Source organism: Leptodactylus fuscus, chromosome 1 (assembly GCF_031893055.1).
Source record: "Leptodactylus fuscus isolate aLepFus1 chromosome 1, aLepFus1.hap2, whole genome shotgun sequence".
Lineage (NCBI taxonomy): Eukaryota > Metazoa > Chordata > Amphibia > Anura > Leptodactylidae > Leptodactylus > Leptodactylus fuscus.
Window position 1 is genome coordinate 124827169 of NC_134265.1, and position 23388 is coordinate 124850556.

Below are 23388 nucleotides of genomic sequence, written 5' to 3' on the forward strand. Positions count from 1 at the left end.
ACACATGTTCACAAGCAATATTGTCTCATAGGAAATTCCATCCCATTTGACCCACAGCCGGTGGGATGAATTCCGGGCTTCTTCCGTCCTTTGGCTACATGGAATCTCACAGAACTCCTAGCAAGGATCATGCATAAAAGTTCATAAGTAAGTGGGCTGCATTTTTTCTTTTTCTTTTTTGTTTTTTGTTAAAAATACAACCAGAACTGGGGAGAAGTGGAACTCTGATCCGGTTCTGCTACTAGTAGAGAAGGAAGCCACAGGTTCCTGCTTTACCACACTATGATTTGTAGTCCACAGACAGCACTAAGCCTGGGCCGATAAGCTGAGTATCAGTACATACCAGTCTGCTCTCTAGCACCTCTCACTCCGGGCACACATGACGTCACAACAGTGCACATGGAGCAGAGTTACAGAATGGAACCTGAGAGCAGACAGATAAGTAATGAAATAATATTGCTGTACTGTACTGCTGCTAAGTAATAATACAATGGTCCATTCACTGCCACCCCTCCCCCATACAGTGGCCACTTCATTGGTTCACCCCATACTATATAGGGAAAAGTGATGGGGCCATTGTATAAAGTACCAGTGATGGGTCCATTATAATGTGTGGGGGCAGCGATGGGGAAATATTAAAGGGGTTGCCCAGACTTAATTTTTTTAAACCTCCCTGCACACCACATGGCTTGCTAAAGGATTTATTCACCTTTCTAATATTTATGGCCTGTCCTTGGGATAGGCCATCAATATTACATCTGTGATGGTCTGACAGCCAGGGCCCCTCCAGATCAGCTTTCCCAAGGACAGCGCTGCTACAGGTAGTATTACCTTTTCCAGGAGTCATACTGTTCACTTGCCATACAGTGTGCAGTGGTGGGTTTAGGTACTGCACTGTTTCACATCATATGGAGGGTGAGTTATATAGTTCCTGACCTGTTATTACCTGTAGCTGCGCTGTCTCGGTACAGCTGATCTGCAGAAGCAGATGTAATATTGATAGACCATTAGTATCAGAAAGGTGGATAAACCATTGAAAATAAAGGGGCATACCTTATATTATGGGAACAGAGGTACTCTAGTAGTTGAATCATCTCCACTAGTGGGCCTTCCACCCAGTCTGACACGGACCAGATTTATCATCCAGAATCAGCCACTGTGATAAATCTGGACACAAGATTTCACTTCCTATACAATACCCTACGTATGGTAAGCAAGTACACACTTTCCTTCTGTAACTACAACAAGAAGAGAAAACACTGAATATCTGTAATAGATGACTTTAGAAGAATAATTATGGGTAAGAAATGTAGCTTGCTGCTAGTAATTGTTCCCATCACAAGGTTACAAGTTCACTTTGATAACATGGTGCCAAAGCCTTTATGATATACACATGTGAACCACACTAACTGCCCTGTGTACAGCAACAAACTGGGACTTGTAATTAGATTATTGCGCCTGAACGCAATGTATCTGACTCCCACTGTCCCTGCCCTCAACAAGAGCCTCCCAAAACACTCAATATTTGCCGATAAGTATATCATTAGTGCAAAAGGTTTCATCATCGTCATCATCTGCAATTACTAGATTTATGGCCATTTCTTAGCACATTGTGATTATCCTTAAAAATGTGTCCAAAAAGGTAGTTCCACAAAGTGCTTGGAGACACTAAGTCTTGAGCTATATATACTGCTATATAGCTTCTTGGCTCCTCTTGCTCCTCCAAGTATTGCCAAACTATTAAAGACTGAGATCTATAAATAACAATCTTTAGATTTCCCTCTAGTATATCACTGATTTCTTACAACATAAGGTTCATACTATGGAAAATTGTTCTTTGGAAATGCATCAATGTTTGGTATAAAACAGGGGGAAAGAAGAGTATATAGGAACCTGTATCTAGTTTGTATAATTTCTATGGTCCCACTAAGTGACGTAACTAAAGTCTTGTGGGCACTGATGCGATCTTTTGTCCTGGGCCCCTACCTCATCCCTACAGTGAATTCTTGATAGTGATGATTACAGGTACTAAGGAGTTTAATCATCCTTAGTGTGGTTAGTGTAATCTGTGGGTCTCCTTGGCTTATGGGCCAGATGGAAGCTGCAATCTCAATACTGATGTCAGTATTTATGGGCCCCCTAGGGGCCCCTTCACACTGAGTAAACGCGTGTGTATTTTGGCAAAATACACGTGTAAAAATACATGTGTAAAAATAAGACTCCCATTGAAGTCAATGGGAGTCTGATTTTTACACTTCTATTTTGCCAAAATAGACGCGCGTTTACTCCGTGTGAAGGGGCCCTAAGGCTCCTGGGACCTGATGTGACTGCACCCTTTGCACCTGCTCAAGTTATGCCCCTGCTCTCGCTGTTTGTAGAAAAAGGATAGTAGACCTGTGCCTATGGCCAGCTCTTCAGAAAAAGATTACAGGGTTGCTTTCTAGTTCATTTACTGATGTGTTTATGTGGTAGTGTCCATTCAATTCCTATATGAAAGCAATGTAGCTCTATCAAGGGAATGTGCATCATCAGAAAAACATGGTTGGTTGTGTCTTCCAAAAAAGAATGTCACCACTATTCACAGAGTGTGTAGTATAGCAGCTCTGCCCTGTTCACTTCAGTGAAACAGAGGAGTGACACTGTTTTTGGATGACAGAAGCCAATATTCTCTTGCCCTGCACAAACCCTATAGATACTAACAGAAAAATACTTCTTGTACTCTACTTGAGTGCTAGTGGTAATAGTGGGTGCTACTGTAAAGCAGATGGCCCTCCTGCCATAAACTGAGGGGCGGCATTTTTTTAATCCACCACTATTTTACTCACTGATCCCTGCTCCTGTCCAGTTGAACATCAGCCAATAACTGAATAGGTAGCAGCCAAACGTGTGCAGCACCGGTGGAGTGCTTCATGGGTGACAACTGCAAAAGTTTCGGGTTCAGGATGAGCCCAAAATGTTTGGAAAATGTGAGTCGAATCTAAGGCTAACATTTCACTGTGGGAGCAAAAAAAAAAAGTGGGCAGTATACTGTGTGGAGAATAAAAAGAAGAAGGTAATTGTATGCGTGGAATCCTCAAAGGGAACAATATTATGTGTGTGGGAGCCATTAAAGGGGGCAACATACTGTGGGGGACCAATAAATGGGCTTATACTGTGAGGGGCTTACTAAAAGGGAATATATACTGAAGGAGCCAGGGGGCATTACACTGTGTGTGGGCTGAATAATACCTGCAAATGGAGGAGCATGGCCTATAATTTTATTTAGAGGGGCCCCATCATGGAACCAAAGATTGTAGGGTTTGCAAAAAAAATTATTTTGGAATCACCATTCTGTGACACCCATAACTTTTTTTATATTTCTGCATAAGGTAAGGAAGTATAAGGCATCTTTTTTTGTGGGGCCAGATTTACTTTTCATTTATACCAATAATGTCTATTTAATCGATCACTTTTTATCACTGTGAAACAGCAAAAAAATGAAAATTTGTCTCTTTTGATTTGTTTTCCCACTACAGCTTTGACTGTATGGGAAAAATATTTTTATTTTTAAGCTTATAGACCAGGCATTTTTGGACACAGGGATGCCTAGTGTGTATGTGCTTATTTATGTACTTTTATATGTGTTCTAGGGAAAGGGATTGATGTAAATATTTATTTTTTTTTTTATTTTGTTTACTGTAATTTTTATATTCCCTAATGGCCTTGAACACCAGGGTGTCTGATCACTAACACAATGCATTGCAAAGCTAATGCTCTAATACTAATATGGTGTCACCCATGTGCTGCCTGGAAAATGGCGCTTCAGTCAGCTTTGACCCAGGCTTCAGGGGTTTAATGCTTGCAATAAATGTGGGCACGGATTGCAGATATTGCCACCCGGTCTCATTTCTAGTACGTGTATCTCTGGTTTTATATGAACTAGGAAAGTACTGAGATTGAGAGTCTCAGCATTTACAGTCCTATGAAAAAGTTTGGGCACTCCTATTAATCTTAATCATTTTTAGTTCTAAATATTTTGGTGTTTGCAGCAGCCATTTCAGTTTGATATATCTAATAACTGATGGACACAGTAATATTTCAGGATTGAAATGAGGTTTATTGTACTAACAGAAAATGTGCAATATGCATTAAACCAAAATTTGACCGGTGCAAAAGTATGGGCACCGCAACAGAAAAGTGACATTAATATTTAGTAGATCCTCCTTTTGCAAAGATAACAGCCTCTAGTCGCTTCCTGTAGCTTTTAATCAGTTCCTGGATCCTGGATAAAGGTATTTTGGACAAACAATTCAAGTTCAGTTAAGTTAGATGGTCGCCGAGCATGGACAGCCCGCTTCAAATCATCCCACAGATGTTCAATGATATTCAGGTCTGGGGACTGGGATGGCCATTCCAGAACATTGTACTTGTTCCTCTGCATGAATGCCTGAGTCGATCTGGAGCGGTGTTTTGGATCATTGTCTTGCTGAAATATCCATCCCCGGCGTAACTTCAACTTCGTCACTGATTCTTGAACATTATTCTCAAGAATCTGCTGATACTGAGTGGAATCCATGCGACTCTCAACTTTAACAAGATTCCCGATGCCGGCATTGGCCACACAGCCCCAAAGCATGATGGAACCTCCACCAAATTTTACAGTGGGTAGCATGTGTTTTTCTTGGAATGCTGTTTCTTTTTGGACGCCATGCATAACGCCTTTTTTTATAACCAAACAACTCAATTTTTGTTTCCAAAATGAAGCTGCCTTGTCCAAATGTGCTTTTTCATACCTCAGGCAACTCTATTTGTGGCGTACGTGCAGAAACGGCTTCTTTCTCATCACTCTCCCATACAGCTTCTATTTGTGCAAAGTGCGCTGTATAGTTGACCGATGCACAGTGACACCATCTGCAGCAAGATGATGCTGCAGCTCTTTGGAGGTGGTCTGTGGATTGTCTTTGACTGTTCTCACCATTCTTCTTCTCTGCCTTTCTGATATTTTTCTTGGCCTGCCACTTCTGGGCTTAACAAGAACTGTCCCTGTGGTCTTCCATTTCCTTACTATGTTCCTCACAGTGGAAACTGACAGGTTAAATCTCTGAGACAACTTTTTGTATCCTTCCCCTGAACAACTATGTTGAACAATCTTTGTTTTCAGATCATTTGAGAGTTGTTTTGAGTAGCCCATGATGCCACTCTTCAGAGGAGATTCAAATAGGAGATCAACTTGCAATTGGCCACCTTAAATACCTTTTCTTATGATTGGATACATCTGGCTATGAAGTTCAAAGCTCACTGAGGTTACAAAACCAATTTTGTGCTTCAGTAAGTCAGTAAAAAGTAGTTAGGGGAATTCAAATCAATAAAATGATAAGGGTGCCCATACTTTTGCACCGGTCAAATTTTGGTTTAATGCATATTGCACATTTTCTGTTAGTACAATAAACCTCATTTCAATCCTGAAATATTACTGTGTCCATCAGTTATTAGATATATCAAACTGAAATGGCTGTTGCAAACACCAAAATATTTAGAACAAAAAATGATTAAGATTAATAGGGGTGCCCAAACATTTTCATAGGACTGTATATGCTAACAATACAGCGTCTCTAGCTATGACAGAAACTGGGAAATCGCTCATTAAAAACAAGTTGGAAATGTGATTATTATTAGATGTTTCCCCTAAAAGAATGTACAATATGTTAATAATGTAAATCACAAAAATGATCAGCAAACCCCTCCACATACAATAGCATAAAAATGTGAAAAAACGATTACAATTGAAGGCCATGTTCTGTTCACACAAGGCAGCTTAACCAGTTTTGTATTCTGTTTTAGCTAAAACAAAGAATCTCTTCAGTATCCACTTTTGGCTTTGGATACAAAAAAACAATAATAATAATAATAATAATAATAATAATAATTGCATCAAACTGCTCTGTATGAATATTGCCTGAAAAAAAATTGTCATTATTATTATTATTATTATTATTATTATTATTATTATTATTATTATTATGTGCCTGGTCTGGTCTAGTGCTGACTGCCTGTTTTGGGGTAAAATGCATACAATATTGTCCACTCCACACAAAATCCTCCCAAGAATCTGTCTATGCCAGGCTTAGGCTGAGACCCCACGTTGCAGAAGCACAGCTTTTTTTTGTTGCAGATTTTGCTGCAGTTTGATGAGCCAAAGCCAGGGTGTAGTCAGCAGAAGGGAGAAGTATAAGAACTTCCTATATATTTCCCATTCCTTTTGTATCCATTCTTGGCTCTGATTCACATAACAGCAGCAAAATCTGCAACAACAAAAAAAAAAAGCTGCGTTTCGGAAACCTGGGGCCTCAGCCTTAGGCTAAGGCCCCACAGGACATCCTGCAGCACTGTATTGCCGCGGCAGCAACTCATCGTGGCTCTTCCTGCAGCAATTCATAGAGTTTTCCAACGCGGACTTTCTGTTACAATTATACCTATGGGGAAACCACTGGTGTTTCTGTAGGTACAATTGACATGCAACGATTTCCAAATCCACTGTGGTGTTGGAAATCGCTGCGTGTCCACACCGTGGTTTTTACCGCAAAGTGGGCATGTGGTTTGATAGAAACCCATCCAGTTTGCCATTACTGTAAGATGAAGCGATTTTTCCTGCAGCGTTTCCATTACGGGCAAATTGCAGCGTTGCCGTCCTGTGGAGCCCCGGCTTTAACACTAGAAGTCCCAGAAATTTCGAGCTCCCCCTTGAAGTCCTGAAAGAGGGTCAAATGACCCTTAATCCAAACAGGCAACTCTGATGGCTCCAATTAGCTTCCTATCTTTTGCAAATGTGGCCATTGTCTGAGGAATCTGCAGGGGACAATGGTGTTGATCCACCTCAGGTCTTGTAAGAGGGTGTAAACAAAAGAATGTAAGCTGCTCCTGAGTGTGTCTGCCCACCCCTCAACACCTTAGCAAATTAAATAGGTGACTAATTCACAAATAGTTCACAAGAAACAAAATGCAGAGAAGGCACACAGTTCAACAGGCATTGGAACTGATCCTGAGCAACACCAACCCTTTTGACTCAGATGGAGAAGACATAGTCCTTCAACTGGATTCGGACTCTGAGCTGTCTTCAGGTTAGATTTTTCAAATTACTGATTTCTATTTCCTGACTATCTTTTTTATTTAGAACCAAAACAAAATGTTAATTTGAAATTATTTATCTTGCAGATGAGGAGACTCCTCCTCTACCAAAAAAGAGAGCTCGGTTGGCGAGTGAGCCGACAGAGACTGCAAAAGATGGCACAGTGTGGTGTGAAGTAGAAGTGGGGAAACGTCTCCATTTCACTCCAATAGAACCGTACCCTACAGATGGAGATCCAAGTGCTAAGGCCAGACGAAGTGTCCGGAGTCGCCTTCAGAGCTTCCTCTGTTTTATCACTCTTGACATGCTTCGTAGCATTCAAGAATGGACTACTCAACATGCACGTCACACGGAGCAGGTGGATTGGTTCATGGGTCTCCCGGAACTAATGGCATTTATTTCAGTCATTATCTTGCGGGGGTGACCAAGGTTCCATCACTACGTGACAGCTGGTCAGAAAACCTGGGAAACCCAAGGATCATTGCAACTATGACCCGAAACCGCTTCCAAGACATCATGCAACACCTTCGCTTTGATGACATGTTCACACGCAGTGAGCGAGTGGAGACCGATAAGTTTGCTGCAATCTCTGATGTGTGGAGATCGTTTGTCACCAACTGCATCGCATCCTACAAACCTGGTTGACACATCACTATTGATGAACAGCTTTTCCCGTCAAAGACTTGCTGCTGTTTTCTGCAATACATTGCAACAAAACCAGACAAGTTTGGCATCAAGTTTTGGGTGGCTTGCGACTTGAAATCAAAGTACATCTGTAATGTCCTCCCATATCTTGGCAAGGACCCCAGTCGTCCCAGCGGGGAGAGACTTTCCGAAACTGTAGTGATGAGGCTGATGGAACCATTCATGGACAAGGGCAGAACTGTAACCACGGACAATTTCTTTATATCATTGTCACTTGCACAAAGACTGCTTAGCCGGAAAACCACTATCCTCGGCACAGTCAACAAGAGTCGCCGGGAAATTCCTCAATCCGCTAGACAGATGGACAGCACTGAATTCACCACTCAGGTGTTTTCAACCACTGGTGCTACACTCACAGTGTATGCACCCAAACGAAAGAAGGCCGTCTACATTCTCAGCAGCATTCACAGCATGGTTGAGACTGAGGATACCAGCGAAAGGAAGCCAAACACGGTCACACAATACAACCACACAAAGTGCGGTGTGGATGTAATGGACCAAATGGTGCGGGAGTACAGCGTGCGTGCAGGAACACGGAGATGGCCAGTCGCCGTGTTCTACAACATGATTGACATGGCAGCACTGAATGCTCATGTTCTTTATCAGGCATGCACTGGGGTGCAGGAGAGACGGGTGGACTTCCTGGTTGAGCTTGCAAAAGAGTTAGGTGGCTTTCATGTGACTGAAAAGAAGGCACGCAAGGAGAAACTCCTTCGGCAACAACCTTCCACACCCAGCCCTGGCAAAAGGGCGAAGTGTCAGGTCAACCATCGATGCACGAACAATTGTGCAACTGAGAGATGTGTTGACTGCTACAAATACACGTGTGGCAAATGTACCAGGGACATACCCAGGCAGTGCCAGGCATGTTCCGACAGTGCAGACAGACTGCTGAGTGAGTGCTGAAATGCTAGTCACACAAGAAGGACATGCCACTCACACACGCAGCCCCCCACAGCAGCCTATTCTAAATATGTGTGGAATTATTTTATTCCTTGTATTTTTTTTATTTTCATAGCAAAAATAAAAGCATGGAAACAAATAACAGTTGTTCTTTTGTATATTTACAATTTTGTATATTTAGATTTGAGACAATGGGTGCAGAAAAAAAAATCGCAAAAAAAAATCGCAGCTACTTGCGCTACTTTTGTGATCAGTCCCATTGGTCATTTAGATCACTCCTCTGGGATTTTTTCGCACAAAAAAATTCGCACAAAAAAAAAAAAACGCTGGAAAATCGCTAGTGTGCTTGAGGCCTTACACCAGGGGTAGGGAACGTATGGTTCTCCAGCTGTTGCAAAACTACAACTCCCAGCATGCATACTGGCTCTGCTGTTCTGGGAACTCCCATGGAAGTGAATGGAGCATGATGGGAGTTGTAGTTTCACAGCAGCTGGAGAGCCAAAGGTTCCCTAGCCCTCATCTAAGGGGTATGTGGTCCTCCTGCCTCCCCCCAGACAAAAGATGTGATAACAGAGGAGATAAGGATCAGACAGTCGGATTTCAACTGACTGATTCTTTTGTTCATGGAAAGAAGAGCCAATGGATACAATGTTTTGGGGGTTTTTTTGCTGTAAGGCTATGTTCTAATTTGCGCTGAATAGTGTAAATCCATCACATATAAATAACAGTTGTTCTTTTGTATATTTACTTTTTTGTATATTTAGATTCGAGACAATGGGTGCAGAAAAAAAAAAAATTGCAAAAAAAAATCGCAGCTACTTTTGCGATCAGTCCCATTGGTCACATAGATCACTCCTCTGGGTTTTTTTCGCATAAAAAAAAAATCGCATAAAAAAAAAATCGCTGGAAAATCGCACCTATGGAAAAAAATTGCACGAAAAAAAATTGCAGGTGTGCTCGGTGCCATTGAAAATACATTGGCATTTTTTTTCGCTAGTGTGCTTGAGGCCTTACACCAGGGGTAGGGAACGTACGGCTCTCCAGCTGTTGCAAAACAACAACTCCCAGCATGCATACTGGCTCTGCTGTTCTGGGAACTCCCATGGAAGTGAATGGAGCATGCTGGGAGTTGTAGTTTCACAGCAGCTGGAGAGCCAAAGGTTCCCTACCCCTGCCTTAGACATATGTGTCTGGTCATTACTCACAGCTGTACTTTGCTCTAAAATTTCTGATTCTATTTAAAATATCTAAAAAATTATTCATTGTTTCAGTGCTTTTTTTGCTCAAATAAAACTAAACTATACAATATGTATAGTCTTTATATTATCAAATACAATATACTGAATAGAACTAACTAGAAACTAAATGGCTAAACTCAATGGCAAACAACCTCCTGTGGTGTGACAGTAATGGCCTTAATTACAGAACAATAGACTGTGATTATAAGTGTTTGCTTAAATCCTTCAGTATAAGAAAAGTGTTTGTTCTTGTACCCTGTTAGCCAGTGGGTTGGAAATATAAAAAAAAACAAAAAAACTTGATCATCTTCAGTAGTTGATACCTTTTTAATGGCTAACTCATAATGATGACAAATTACTGACGTTTCGGAACCTCTTGGGTCCTTTATCAAAGTAAATTTAAAACATTTCTGAAGGATGCATATTTATATACAGAGAAGGCACATAGGGTTAGAATTCCAGGAGCAAGGGGGGGGGGGGGTTGTTAGTAATTGGTAGAGACAACAGGTCCTTATCAGTTCACACGTTCCTGCAAAGAGACATGAAACTCTGTGACAAATTCAATACACACTCTAGTGTCTGAAGCAGGGTCATGAATTTACACTCATGAATGCGTCGTTCTCTCTTTGATCTGAAATTCCCTCTCAAAACCAAAATTTTCATGTGATCCGTCATATTATGATCCTCATTGCAGAAATGTTTTGATACAGGAAGGTCTATCCTTCGTTCTTTAATTGTATGGCGATGTGAGTTCATCCGCATTCTAAGTTGCTGTCCGGTCTCTCCAACATATAGATTATCAGTGGAACATTTGATGCATATTATTAAATACACTACATTGGATGTGCTGCAGGTGAACGTACCTGGAATTTTATATTCCTTGTTCGAGTTTGGTATCTTTATCCTGTCAGTTGTTAGTATGTGCGGGCAGGTTTTGCAACATTGCTGACCGCATGGAAATGTTCCTGTGTTAGTTGGAGGTGACAGTGAGTTAGTTGTTATCAACTACTGAAGACGATCAAGTTTTTTTGTTTTTTTACATTTTAAATCCTTCAGGTCATTCGACCCGTCTCTGGGTTCCAAAGGTAGAAATGTTAAATGACCCCTCTCTGGGACTTCTAGTGTTAAAGGGCTTTTCATGGCTATTATAAAAATGGATTAACAGCAGGGAATGGTTTAGAATAAAATAATATAGGTAGTGTTCACCTATTACATCTCCACGCCAGCATTATGTCTCCAGTGCACCCAGATTTCAGTGCATTGAGGGATTCATGAAAATGGACAAAAATAGGGCTTGACCTATTTTGTGATGGTCCGTTAAAGTGGACCATCAAAACGTTGGTGATGTGAGTAGCCCCTATTCACATACAGAGAATTAAATGTATGTAGGGTAAGAGTAACTGCTGAGGCCAGTGACTGGCTGCAGTGATCATGTGATGTACAGAAAGTCATCGCTGCAGAACCAGCCGGGGCTCCTGGAGCAGCAGGGGAAGACTGGAACAGCTAAGCAGTGGGTATTTTTATTTTGTAACATTCCTTAACAATAGACCAATTTCCTAAACTCTCAGAAGATCCCTCTAATAAATTGGCCACGATATGTAACATTGAAACAAACAGTGAAAGACTCTTTCCGAAACATTCATATGACTTTGTTTTCACAGACAGGTGTTTAGAGGGTTTGTTATTCAGCAGAAAATAAATTGTGGCATATTACATCAGATACTATATGTACAAAGGTAGAAGCATTGCGATGAAATATGGAAACACAGGGGCATATTGTGCCTTAATACACAATGTGCAGAGACTGCTCTACAGGACACCATAGGGTAAGTTCACACAGAGTTTTTTGGTCAGGGTTTTGGCATTGTCAAAACCGGACCGGAAAACGTGTGAGACGTTTCTTGAGGCGTTTTTTGCCATTTGAAGTGTTTCCTGAAGCGTTTTTTGAGTCATTTTCTGATCCGTTTCCTCTTGGGATCTGGTCATGAATTATATTTGAAAAAAAAATGTCTGGCGTTTCATGATACGGTTTTTTCCAAAAACGCTTCAGGTTCCGCTTCAAGTTTTGACCAAAAAACTGTGAGAAGGAAAAAAGCAGCTCACATTGACTTGCATTGAAGCCGTGAGCCGGAAAATTCTCACGGCTTCAAAAAGAAAGGACATCTCGCTTATTTTTTGCCGCTAGCGAAAAAAACGCTAGCGGAAAAGATTCAGAAGCATTTTGTATACTTTGAATGGTGAGGCGTTTCTTGGTTCAGGGTTTGGAGGCGGATTTCTGCCAAAACACTGACCAAAAAACCTCTGTGTGAACTTAGCCTTAAGGTTTTAGGGCACATTCTCGGTCTGAGTGTTGACCAGATTTACCTGCTGTACCCTATTCCGGGATAGGGAATCCTAGTAGTATAGTTATCTATGATGCTAGGAGTGTCTGCTTCCCAACAACATAGTGTCCTGAATACAGTCCAGTACAGATTACCGATTACAGTATGGGACAGTATGCTGCTGGGAGTCAGGAACTCATGCCATCATACATAATATATACTATACTGCATAATATTATACTATACTGCTAATAGTCCATCTCCCTGCATAAGGTGCATGCCAGTAAATTTGGTCAACATGGTAAATTCGGTCACACGGCTTATACTCTGTCGTGTGAATGCTTCTCTAGCTGAATGTTATAATTTATTTTATCCAATTTAGTCGATACGCTTCATGTTATATGTAATTGTAATAATGTTAGTATATTTCTTAAAAAGGAACCCCATTGTATGTGTCAGGTTCAGCATATTGTCATTTTTTTATTTGGCCACCCTGAGACTTATAACAAAAGACAATAAAAATGTAGAAATACTTCCAATCCTTTGTTGCGCCTAACCTAGCTCGTGGTTTGGCAGCGCCAGCGCTAACAATTGAGTCTTTTTTCAGAACTATAGTACAAATTTTGCTTTGCAGTGATATTTTTTTCTGAAATAGATCACACCTGCCAAAAGTGACACTCATGGTATCTGATGTAGCCTTTTATGGAATCAGGTGCAGGGATACAGTATACAGAATGTTTTTTGATACTTTGTTTGCCCATCATGCCAATCATTTGCCGCCCCTTAATTAACTGGTGCCTTTTAAGAGATGAGATGTGGCTGAGATCTGCACATTCTATGTTCCTGCCACAAACAGATCCCTTTTATCCTCCATTCAAAGTAAATTCTATAAAATCCTCCAAGTAAAACAATACAACTGAGCCATTAATACAAGGTGAACAGAGATGAAATACACTGTACTCCTATCTGCATTTAAACCACAGGAGCTGTCATTTATTTCTCAATAGCAACAGGTTTATAAAAGCATCTTATTTGCATTAAGTGCCCTGGCCTTGATATAAAAATTACAAATAAGAACTATATAAAGCCATAAAATGTGCATACGTGTGTTTTTCTACAATGGAATTATGAGGAAATATTTTTGAGAGCTGCATAAATTAAACAAGATGTTTAAAACTTTTAAATAGTGAGATTTGATTGCCATCTGGTGGACAGAGGTGGTATGACAGGCACGGCGACTTTGAATCCTGACACATGACCAAAGAATACCATGTTGCCCTCTGACTTCTTCACTCATGTTATAGAATGGCATTGCATTGTTACCCCGGGGTCAATTTATGGACGCCTTATGTGTATTCTGTATTGGTATGGTACAGCAAGTGAAGGGTACACAAACTTTTTTTTGCTCGACTTTAAAAATCGCTTAGAAATCACTGCTCGTAGGAATGAGATGATTCATGAGAAATTGCTGTAGTCAAACTCAATGGATTTTTCAATACTTGATAGGACTTTTTAGAAGTTTTGATAATAGTAGCTATTTTGGAAAATCACTCATCTGCTTTAAGGCCGGGGCCCCACGTTGCAAAAATGCTACATTTTGAATTACCTGCAAAGTGGATGGGATTCTGGCTAATCCCATTCACACATTGTAGAATAATATCTACAGCGAAAAAGCTTTCCAGCACGTCAATTATACCTACGGAAACGCTGGTGTTCTCCATTTACGTACAATAGGGGCAGAAAACTGCTGTGGCAAAAACCTGATGCATTTCCGTCGCAGTCATTTCTGCAGTGTTTTTCGTTGCGGTTCGCTACGTGGGGCCTTAGGTTAAAGCTACAAAAATGATTAGTTTAGCCTCAGTTTCACACGTTGCAGTGTTTTTACAAGTTGTGATGCGATTTTCTAAATTCTAAATACACTACTGGTTTTTCTGTAGAGCAAAAACAAAAAAACTTTATAAACTGCAGCAAAAACCAAGACAAAACCAATACTGAAAAGGCACTTACTACTGATACTAATGAGGATCTATCAGATCTCCTGACATGTCGGTTTCAGGCTGAGGCCCACATTGTGGAAAGGCAGCTTTTTTTGTTGCAGATTTTGCTGTAGTTTTTTGAGCCAAAGCCAGGAGTGGATATAGCAGAAGGGAGAAGTATAAGAGCATTTTATATATTTCCCATTCCTTTTGTAGCCATTTTTGAATTTGGCTCAAAAAAACGCAACAAAATCTGCAACAGAAAAAGCTGCGTTTCCGTCACGTGGGTCCTCAGCCTTAGTCAGGGCTGTGGCGTTGGTAGGCCAAATCACCGACTCTTTACTATCTATTTTTCCACAGCCAACTCCATTTCTTGCTCTGACTCCAAAATGGCTGACAGCCTCGGTCAGGAAAGATCCCCTAATTCATTAAAAAATGTAATGACTGAATGATTTAGAAAATATACAACAAACTATGCATCTAATTAATTCTACCCATTTATTCATACATTTCTAGGAGGAATAACAGAGGGAGGAATGGCATAACACAAAGCTCTGAGAAAATATTCTCCATAAGGATTACAAGTATTTACTAAAACAGACATGTCAGGATTGATAGCAGGTCCTCTGTAAAAACCCCTTCACGTAACATCACATATATGTACGTGATTAGGCGTGAGGGGGTTTATGGAGAGGGCTCAGGAGCTGAGCCCTCTCCATACATGGCGGATGCTGACACGGTGCCGCAGCATCTAAAGTGTGCAGATGCCATGGGTGCAGATATCTTTAATCGATCGCTGGCCTCAAGTATGGTCATCAGAGGGCGCCGATCAGTTACCATGACTGCCATGAACCTATTAAAGGCTCCAAGTCTTATCATTACATCAGTTCTATTACACCCTGTCTTGGATTTTTCTCAATACTGCAATATATTAGTTGAAGGTCCCTAGGAGGTCTGAAAATAAAAGTAAAGAAAGAAAGTTTTTAAAAGTATAAAAAAAAACACAAAAGTTCGAATGACCCTCCTTTCCCTAGATCATATATAAAATAATTAAACAATAATAAAAATAAACTCTTTAGGGATCGCCGCACTCAAAAGTGTCTCAAAAATATTTATCACATAGGCTGAGCGTCATAGTGGGGGGGAAAAATCAAAATGTCCCAAAAAATTTTTTTAACTTTGACTCCTATAAAAATGGAATAAAAAGTGCACAAACCATTAAAACTTCCCCAAAATGATATCAATAAAAACACCATCTTGTCCTGCATAAAAAGACGCTTTACCCAGCTCCAAACACATGAATATAAAAAAGTTACAGGTGTAAAGTTATTTAATGTTTAGTTTATTTAAATTTAGTTAATTTTTTAAAAGGTATCAAAACATTACAAATGATATATACATTTGAAGAGCTCAACGGAAAAATGGCCTAAGTCCACATTTTGTCATATTTCAAATTATTACCTAGAAAGCTTCTTTGTACCTCGTTCTATGCATTGGGTTTACAAGGTACCTAGGATTAATGACCTAAGTCCATATATTTCAATGCAGAAGAATTTACATTCAATGGAATAATGGCCTAAGTCCAATACAAACTTACTTACTTCACTCTCGTTGGTCATTTTTTCATTGAAATCGTGACTTCCGGTCTGTTGTTTAATTAGTGTAAAAACTTTGTCTTATTGTTTAAAAGGCTCTAAATCGACTTTTGCACATATTTAGCGCCGAAAAGGGAGGCAGTTAATTATTATTCTTCATCGTTTAATAATTTTTACGGTATATTTGACGATATTAGCATAAGATTGCACTTAAGCCGACTGCTGCGGCAACCATAAAGATACGTGTGCTGTAGCGCCTTCGATGTGTAAGCCATATTTAAGATGTGCCTTTATTTCTGTTATGCAATTTTTGTATTAAATTTTGGAACTTATACAGCTTTGAAGCTTTAATTAATAATATTAAATAAATAATATATATATATTTATACATGAAGCTGCAATTTTTTTAATAAATAATACAATTTATGATTAGGATTAACGGTGTTCATTAGCTGATTACATTGGATAGATATATTCCACAATAAATTTTGTTTTTCTCACAATATTGATTTTTGGACTTAGGCCATTTTTCCGTTGAGCTCTTCATTTGATATCGCTGTGATCATACTGACCCACAGAGTACAGGTAACATGTCACTTTTACCACATAGTGAATGCTGTAAAAATTAAACTCATAAGAAATTGGTGCAAATGTGTTTTTTTTTTCCATTTGCACTCCATTCTGAATTTTTTCCCACTTCCCAGTACATTGCACAGGCTATTGAATGGCGCCATTACAAAGTACAATTTGTTTTGCAAACAATAGGCCATCATGTGGCTCTTTGAACTGACAAATGAAAAAGTTATGGCTCTTGCTATGAGGAGATGGAAAAACGGAAATGCAAAAATAAAAAATTGGTTTGGCATGAAGGGGTTAAATAAGGTATGCAAAGGTAAAGATATGCCGTATACAAACACCAATAGTATGTTCAGCAAATCACTCATACTTGTATGTCAATAACGTGTGGATCCCATAAAAATGTAAAATATATGACATAATTTCAGAGCATGTCACATTTATACACAGAACCCAATTTCAGGACAGAACAGGATACTTGGGAGTACTATGGGGGGCCTGAGCTTCCCCTCTGCTCTGATAACAACATTTAGCGATTTGCTTTACAGTCATGGCCATAGGCAGTGTGGAGCCGACTCAGGTCTAAGGGAAAGTTTTCTAGGCCTGCTCGGTGCACGGAGAGGGAGTAGATAAAGGCCTAGATCTAGACTAGAAAATTGCAGGATTTAGTAATTTAAAGAAAAAAAAACCCTACATATATTGTGCTGGAAAATTCTTTAAAATATCATCCAAAATATGTTTACTGTGAAAACGTGGCTTAAAAAAAATAGGTAATTTTCGGGTACCCCTATAACATTGTTAATTTATATGAAAATTATGGGGGAAATCTGATCACAAAGGAAGGATGGCACAAAGTAGATGAGATTAGGATCAGCTCCTCCTATCACGTACAAGCTTCCTAGTCACATACACTATGCACTATTTGCCAGTACACCTGTGTATTCCAGTGGTCATATGTGATGAAAGGTTGCATCTGTACTAGATTTTGCTTTAAATGAGGTCAGCGCATAGCGGATGTGGCCGGGGTACACCATATACAGGCATCAAGCCCCTGATCCCATTTACAATCAGTTGAGTCTAGTTTTACTAGCATAGAGCTTCATAGCTAATACTAAACCCAATAACTGCTTCACAGCCACCCAGGCTACCAGGCTATTTACATCCAACGGTCTGGAAATCTCATCGCTCATAAAGACAAGAGCTGACTGTGATCTATTTTGCCCATCAATGAAATGAAATGGTTCTGATAGTACATGAGAAGGGTCAACCATAGAACTGTCAGACACATCCAGTCATACCTTTTTATATGGCCAAATATTGAATGTGTTATAGTTGATCAGGGAAAGATGAAATGTGTTAGATTTCAGGAACCAATGACAGAATCCTTGAGACAGTAACTGGAAACACTAACAGCAAATCTCTTGACAGGTTGGCTACACGGATCTGGAAACTACGTATGCAATAAAGAAGATATCAGTAGTGGCTTTACAGCCAAATAATATTCAGAAATAACAGCTAACAGTTTCTGAAAGACAAAATGGGCACTGTACAAAATGTGTGACTATAGAGACAGCACACCCATCAAGAATCAAAGCAACAAAGTTGTAGTAGGCACAAGCTCCCATTGGACTCTCAGGATAGGTTCACATCTGCGTTGGCGTCTCCACAGGAGACTCTGCCTAAAGTCGGTAGAGAGAAAAGTTCTGCGAGGAGGTCATTTCTTTCTGACAAATTTATATTGTATTGTTTATACGGGGTCTGCGGGTGTCCTTTTTAAGCAGTCTATCAGGTCCCAATGCGGACCCAAAAGACAGAGAGCCGTATGCTAGTGTGAACCTGGCATAACTCTCATATTTTCTAAGCATATATTCTTAAAAGATGTGTGAAAATAGAAACAGAAAACAGAAATAAAGTGTGATTTGTAATGTAATATTAATGTATGGCATCATCTGTAATACGCAATACGCAATACGCTTTGTACGCAAAGAGTACAAATAAGGAATGGGTCATCCAGCAGATCTAAAGGAAAAAGCTCCAAACTTTATTGTCTTCACTTTAAAAACTACAAGGTGATTAAGAGCATAGATCACTCTTAAAACATGTAAGTGGCGCCTCTCTTTTGCCCTTCTTTATACCCAGGAGCTTTTAAAGTGAAGACAAATAAAGTTTGGATATTTTATTTCCTTTTAAAGCTCTGGAAGCCCCTCAATAGTGTGTGAATTGCAATTTATACATATAGAACTTATAGATATGTTTTATAGTAGAACAGTTTGATCTGTCCACAGATTGTTTAACATAGTTTTTACTAACAAAGTCAGTTCTGTTCGTGCAAATTTTCTTTTAAGCGTCTACATTTTTTTCATTACAAACTGCTGTTCTAATAGCAAAATTCTAATTCCGAGTACACTAATCTGAAAAAATCTTTGGCATTTAATGGTGGTTTGTTTTTTGTTTTTTATTTGTTCACCCAATAAGTAGTGTAATGGAGCCTGCTAACCTGAAAAAGATCTTAGTTTCTTAAGCGTTTTTCATTGCTCACCCAATACATAGTCTTGCAGTCTGTGCTAATCTGAAAAAAATCTTTCTTATTTTACAGAGGGCCATACTGCCACTCTGCTGCCACAGCTACCACCGCTGGCACACGCTGCTGATGCCTTTGAATAGAGCTGCCATTGTCTCCCTGTATCATCTTCCATTTACTGTACTGCTGACGCTGCCTGCTACTCCTACACAGCCGGACATCATCTTTTGGGACTTGACACATCACATTATTTCATGCCATATTGCCACAGCTACCACTGCTGCCACCACTCAGCCAGATATGTCCTGCAGCCTGGTCCATCACATTCCACTATACCATTTTGATCTCATATTCCATAAAGGAATAATTATTTTTGTGAGGTTTTTTTAAAGTCATTTTCTTCATCACTTTTTGACTAGGCATACAATCATAACTGTGTCTCCCAAGTAACAACAAGCCTGTAGCACTTACAAGTCATCAATACAGGTTAATTTTTCTATAAAAACATTGAGGTTTTCTTTAAAACCACCATGTGTGTCTAAAAAATCACAACCAAGACCCTTTACGCAAAAAAGGTTGATTTTGCAGCATTTTAAATGTAAAAATACGTAAAAGTCAATGACAGTGCAGTGTCTGGTTAAACTAGCGGTTAGTATTCACTGCTTACCATCCATTTTTCCATAGACATACATGTCACTTTTCTTTAACATAAACTCGGCTGTGTTTGCCTTAGAGAGCTAGATATTGGATACATAGGTTCGTAGGAGCCCTGACAGTGTCATACACTGTGAATTAAACAAATTTAAGCTATAGTTCATACCAAACTTTTCAAATCAAACGAATCTTGGTCCCGAACTGAAATGAAACGAATCTTGAAACATTTCGTCCATCTCTAGTCACTTATCACAATTTACAACTTACCTATTAGTCCTTTATGATGGAGGACATGACATATTTACAATGAGTACTTGCACTATAACATCACTGTATTCTCTACCTTTATAGTGTGACATCACTGTATACTGTACATATTCCTCGTATTGTAGACCTTGGTGTATAGTACAACATAATTATGCTCGTTCTGTGGCATTAATGTGTTCATCATTCCTATACTCTGACATAGTTATTACAAAGGTGGGTCATCATTTTTTCTGGTACACCCAATGTACCCTAGACTCATACTGGAGATGTTTGGAGTTGTAATAGGGAGAGGCATATATACTAGAATGAAAGAAAAGCAAGGCAACTGTGGTGATCTTTTTTCTCAATTGAATCATAGACAGGTTCATCCTCATTCACTTTTAACAAAAAAATAATAACACATTTATGTGAAAACTGGCTAAGGCTGCAAGAAAAACCACAGCACCAATTTTCACAGAAAGATCACATAGGTTTCCTCTACAGACTTTCTGCCTCGGTCATACCTATAGGGAAACCGTTGGTGTTTCTGTAGGTATAATTGAAATGCTGCAGTTTCCAAAAACGCGATGGTTTTGGAAATCTCAACATTTACGCTGTGCATATTTTCCTGCAAAGTGGGAATGGGGATTCGCTAGTCATGTGACTTATTTAACCTCTTATGTCCAATCAAAAATGTCACCTAGCTCTTCCAATTCATGTATTAAAATTGCCCTTCTAAATTCTGACAACCAGCTAAACATTTCTGTTAAACATGGTCTCATTATCAACAGTCTTAGATATTAAAAGACGTCTGTTTCTAATTCTGAGTACAACAACTGGCACCTCACAGAAATCCTTCATGGCCACACTCTCGTTTCTATTTCTAGATAGGACTGATTTGGAGGGATCCTTTCATCCTTCATTTATATAGGGTGAGGGGACTTTGGAAGGGTACATTTTTAGCATTGCACATGCTGTCTGTATTGTTCTTGCATTTTCATTATATGACATGCAGTGTCACACACAATACACAATTGTGCAGTATATTACTATATGAAGATTAAATAAAAAGATATTCAAAGCAAAGCAAATGACTCTCAGGAGTTATAAGAAGAGAGATGACTATGATACTAACATTGAGTTCATCTTTTAAGGGGACTTTTAAAATAAATGTTTGACCATGTAGTGTGTACAGTGTATATAGCACAATGCTGCTTGACTGTAATGTCCCTTACTCTACAATACCCTCTCCATTAAATTAAGAGCAGGTTACCAAACTCCACATCTTTTAGGGGTGGGACATGCTGCCTTATTGTCATGGGGCACAAAATGTGTCTGTCATGTCCTTTTTTTGTAACCAGAAATCCGTCAGCTGTAGGAGCGGAGCATTACAGCAGGCCCAGAAGATTTTCGCACTCTTTCGCCAGGAATTCACCCTTCTTTGTAGGAGCCGCTTTTCGGTAGAGTTGGCAAGTAGGATTTATATTTAGGTTTATATCCTGCTGTTTCCTCTTGTTGTTGCATACTAATTTATGACCATTAAAACATTTATTCATTCCACTTAGATTTCTACCCTTCCTTGTGTCCACTTTCCAAATTGCATTATGGGAACTTTGCCTTGCTATACAGACATAGCCTATACATCAATGGGGCTCTATCATCAAAATTATGCCCTATGAGCCCCACAAATGCCTGAATAGCCTTTAAAAAGGCTATTCAGGCACCGCTAATGGTATTTTAAAAGCCCCTTCCCCCGTTTTAAACTAATACCATAAAAACTAATATTCAAATCATACTTACCCATGCACGTTGAGCGGTTCGTACACTGGTGAACGTCATCTTCGGTCCCACCTTCCTCTGGTGTCTTCTTCCAGCGTAGTCCTCCTGGGCTCTTTCTTCCATGCCTTCATCTTCTTTTCTTCAGGCGGGTTGCGTTTAACTCCCACGCGTGCGCCGTTTCTTGTCAATGGAAGTTCACAGCCGTACTGCGCATTCGCAGTACACTCGCGCAGTTCTAAGGGAACTGAGCATACTGAGCATGTTCAGTATGCTCAGTTCCCCTCAGAACTACGACAAAAATGCCGCCGGAGCATGCGCAGTAGCACTCCAGAGGGAGCGCTACTGCGCACACACGGGATTTAAACACAACCCGCCGGAAGAAAAGAAGATGAAGGTGTGGAAGAAAGAACCCAGGAGGACGTCGCTAGAAGAAGATACCAGAGGAAGGCGGGACCGAAGATGACGTCCACCAGTGCACGAACCGCCCACTGTGCATGGGTAAGTATGATTTGAATATTAGTTTTTAGGGTATTAGTTTAAAACGGGAGGGGGGGCTTTTAAAATATTATTAGCGGTGCCTAAGTAGCCTTTTTAAAGACTATTCAGGCATATGTGGGGCTCATAGGGCATAATTTTGATTATAGAGCCCCTTTAGAAGTATCCCCATTTAATGGTTTGACCATTTTATATGCCAATGTTGGGTGAAGGACTACCCTTTAGAAGTTTCATATGTCACAGTGAGACAACCCCTGATGTGCATCCTACATGAACAGAGCAACCTGTGAGTCACCAATGCAAACTGCCATACATGGTTGCTTCAGCAGAAGATGTTTATTGGGCTAACAGAGATAGTCAATCCCATGGACTTTGATTGAAGCTGCATTGCACATGTGTGACCATTGCTCTATTCCAGAGGTAGGAACCTTTTTTACACGATGTGCTGATTTTAAAGAAATAAATCAAAGATGAAGTCTTTCGTGTGCTGTGCAAAATTGCAACATTCTTAACCCACATGTGAAAGTCATATAGCAGAGATTGTGGCTGTAATACAGAGCATAAACTACCTTAGTATTACAGGCATGTGAACTTTATCTAATGTTGTGGTCATGTGAACATTGAAAACTTCTGCTGCTGGTAAAAAAAAAAAAATAGAATTCTGTTCTTTCTGTCTCTCAGTACTTTACACATGTCTGCTGCCTGTGAATGCATAGTACACATGACCGCAACATGCAATCCTTTGTAAAGTATGAAGGGAGTGGCACCAGACATGTGCAGCCCCAAGCCAGGACAGTCTCAATAATAAATAAGCCCCCAAGACCCCCTACCTTTGCTTTCATTCCATTATCAGTTTGGTGTGAGTGTATTACAGCTTAAGGGCAGGTCCCCATTGGCCAGAAATGCCGCGGGAAAAATCGCAGCATTTTACAGTACTTGCAAAGTGGATGGGATTCATGCGAATCCCATGCCCACTTTGCAAAAAAAATCTCAGCTCGGACACACTGCGATTTCCAAAACCGTCACAATTTTGAAAATCGCAGCATGTCAATTATATCTTCGGAAATGCTGGCGGCTTTCCCATAGATATAATTGTAACAGAAAGTCCGCGGAGGAAAATTCTGTGAACTTTCTGTTGAAAGTGCTGCGAGAAGACCTGCACATGCATTCATGCCGTGGTTCTTCCCACAGTGCTTTAGCACTGCGTTTCTGCCCAGTGGGGCCTTAGCCTAAAGCCCCACATGGCTTCCGGTTTACTGTCACATTCATACCTC

General features: G+C 39.9%; 1 long non-coding RNA gene across 1 annotated transcript in view; it reads right to left on the reverse strand.

The window, feature by feature from the left end:
- Nucleotides 1-23388, reverse strand: part of LOC142206766 (uncharacterized) — a 213210-nt gene that overhangs the window by 165721 nt on the left and 24101 nt on the right. Inside the window, exon 2 of the long non-coding RNA XR_012716884.1 lies at nucleotides 14592-14620. This is a non-coding gene — a long non-coding RNA (uncharacterized LOC142206766). The remainder of the gene's footprint in view (nucleotides 1-14591; nucleotides 14621-23388) is intronic.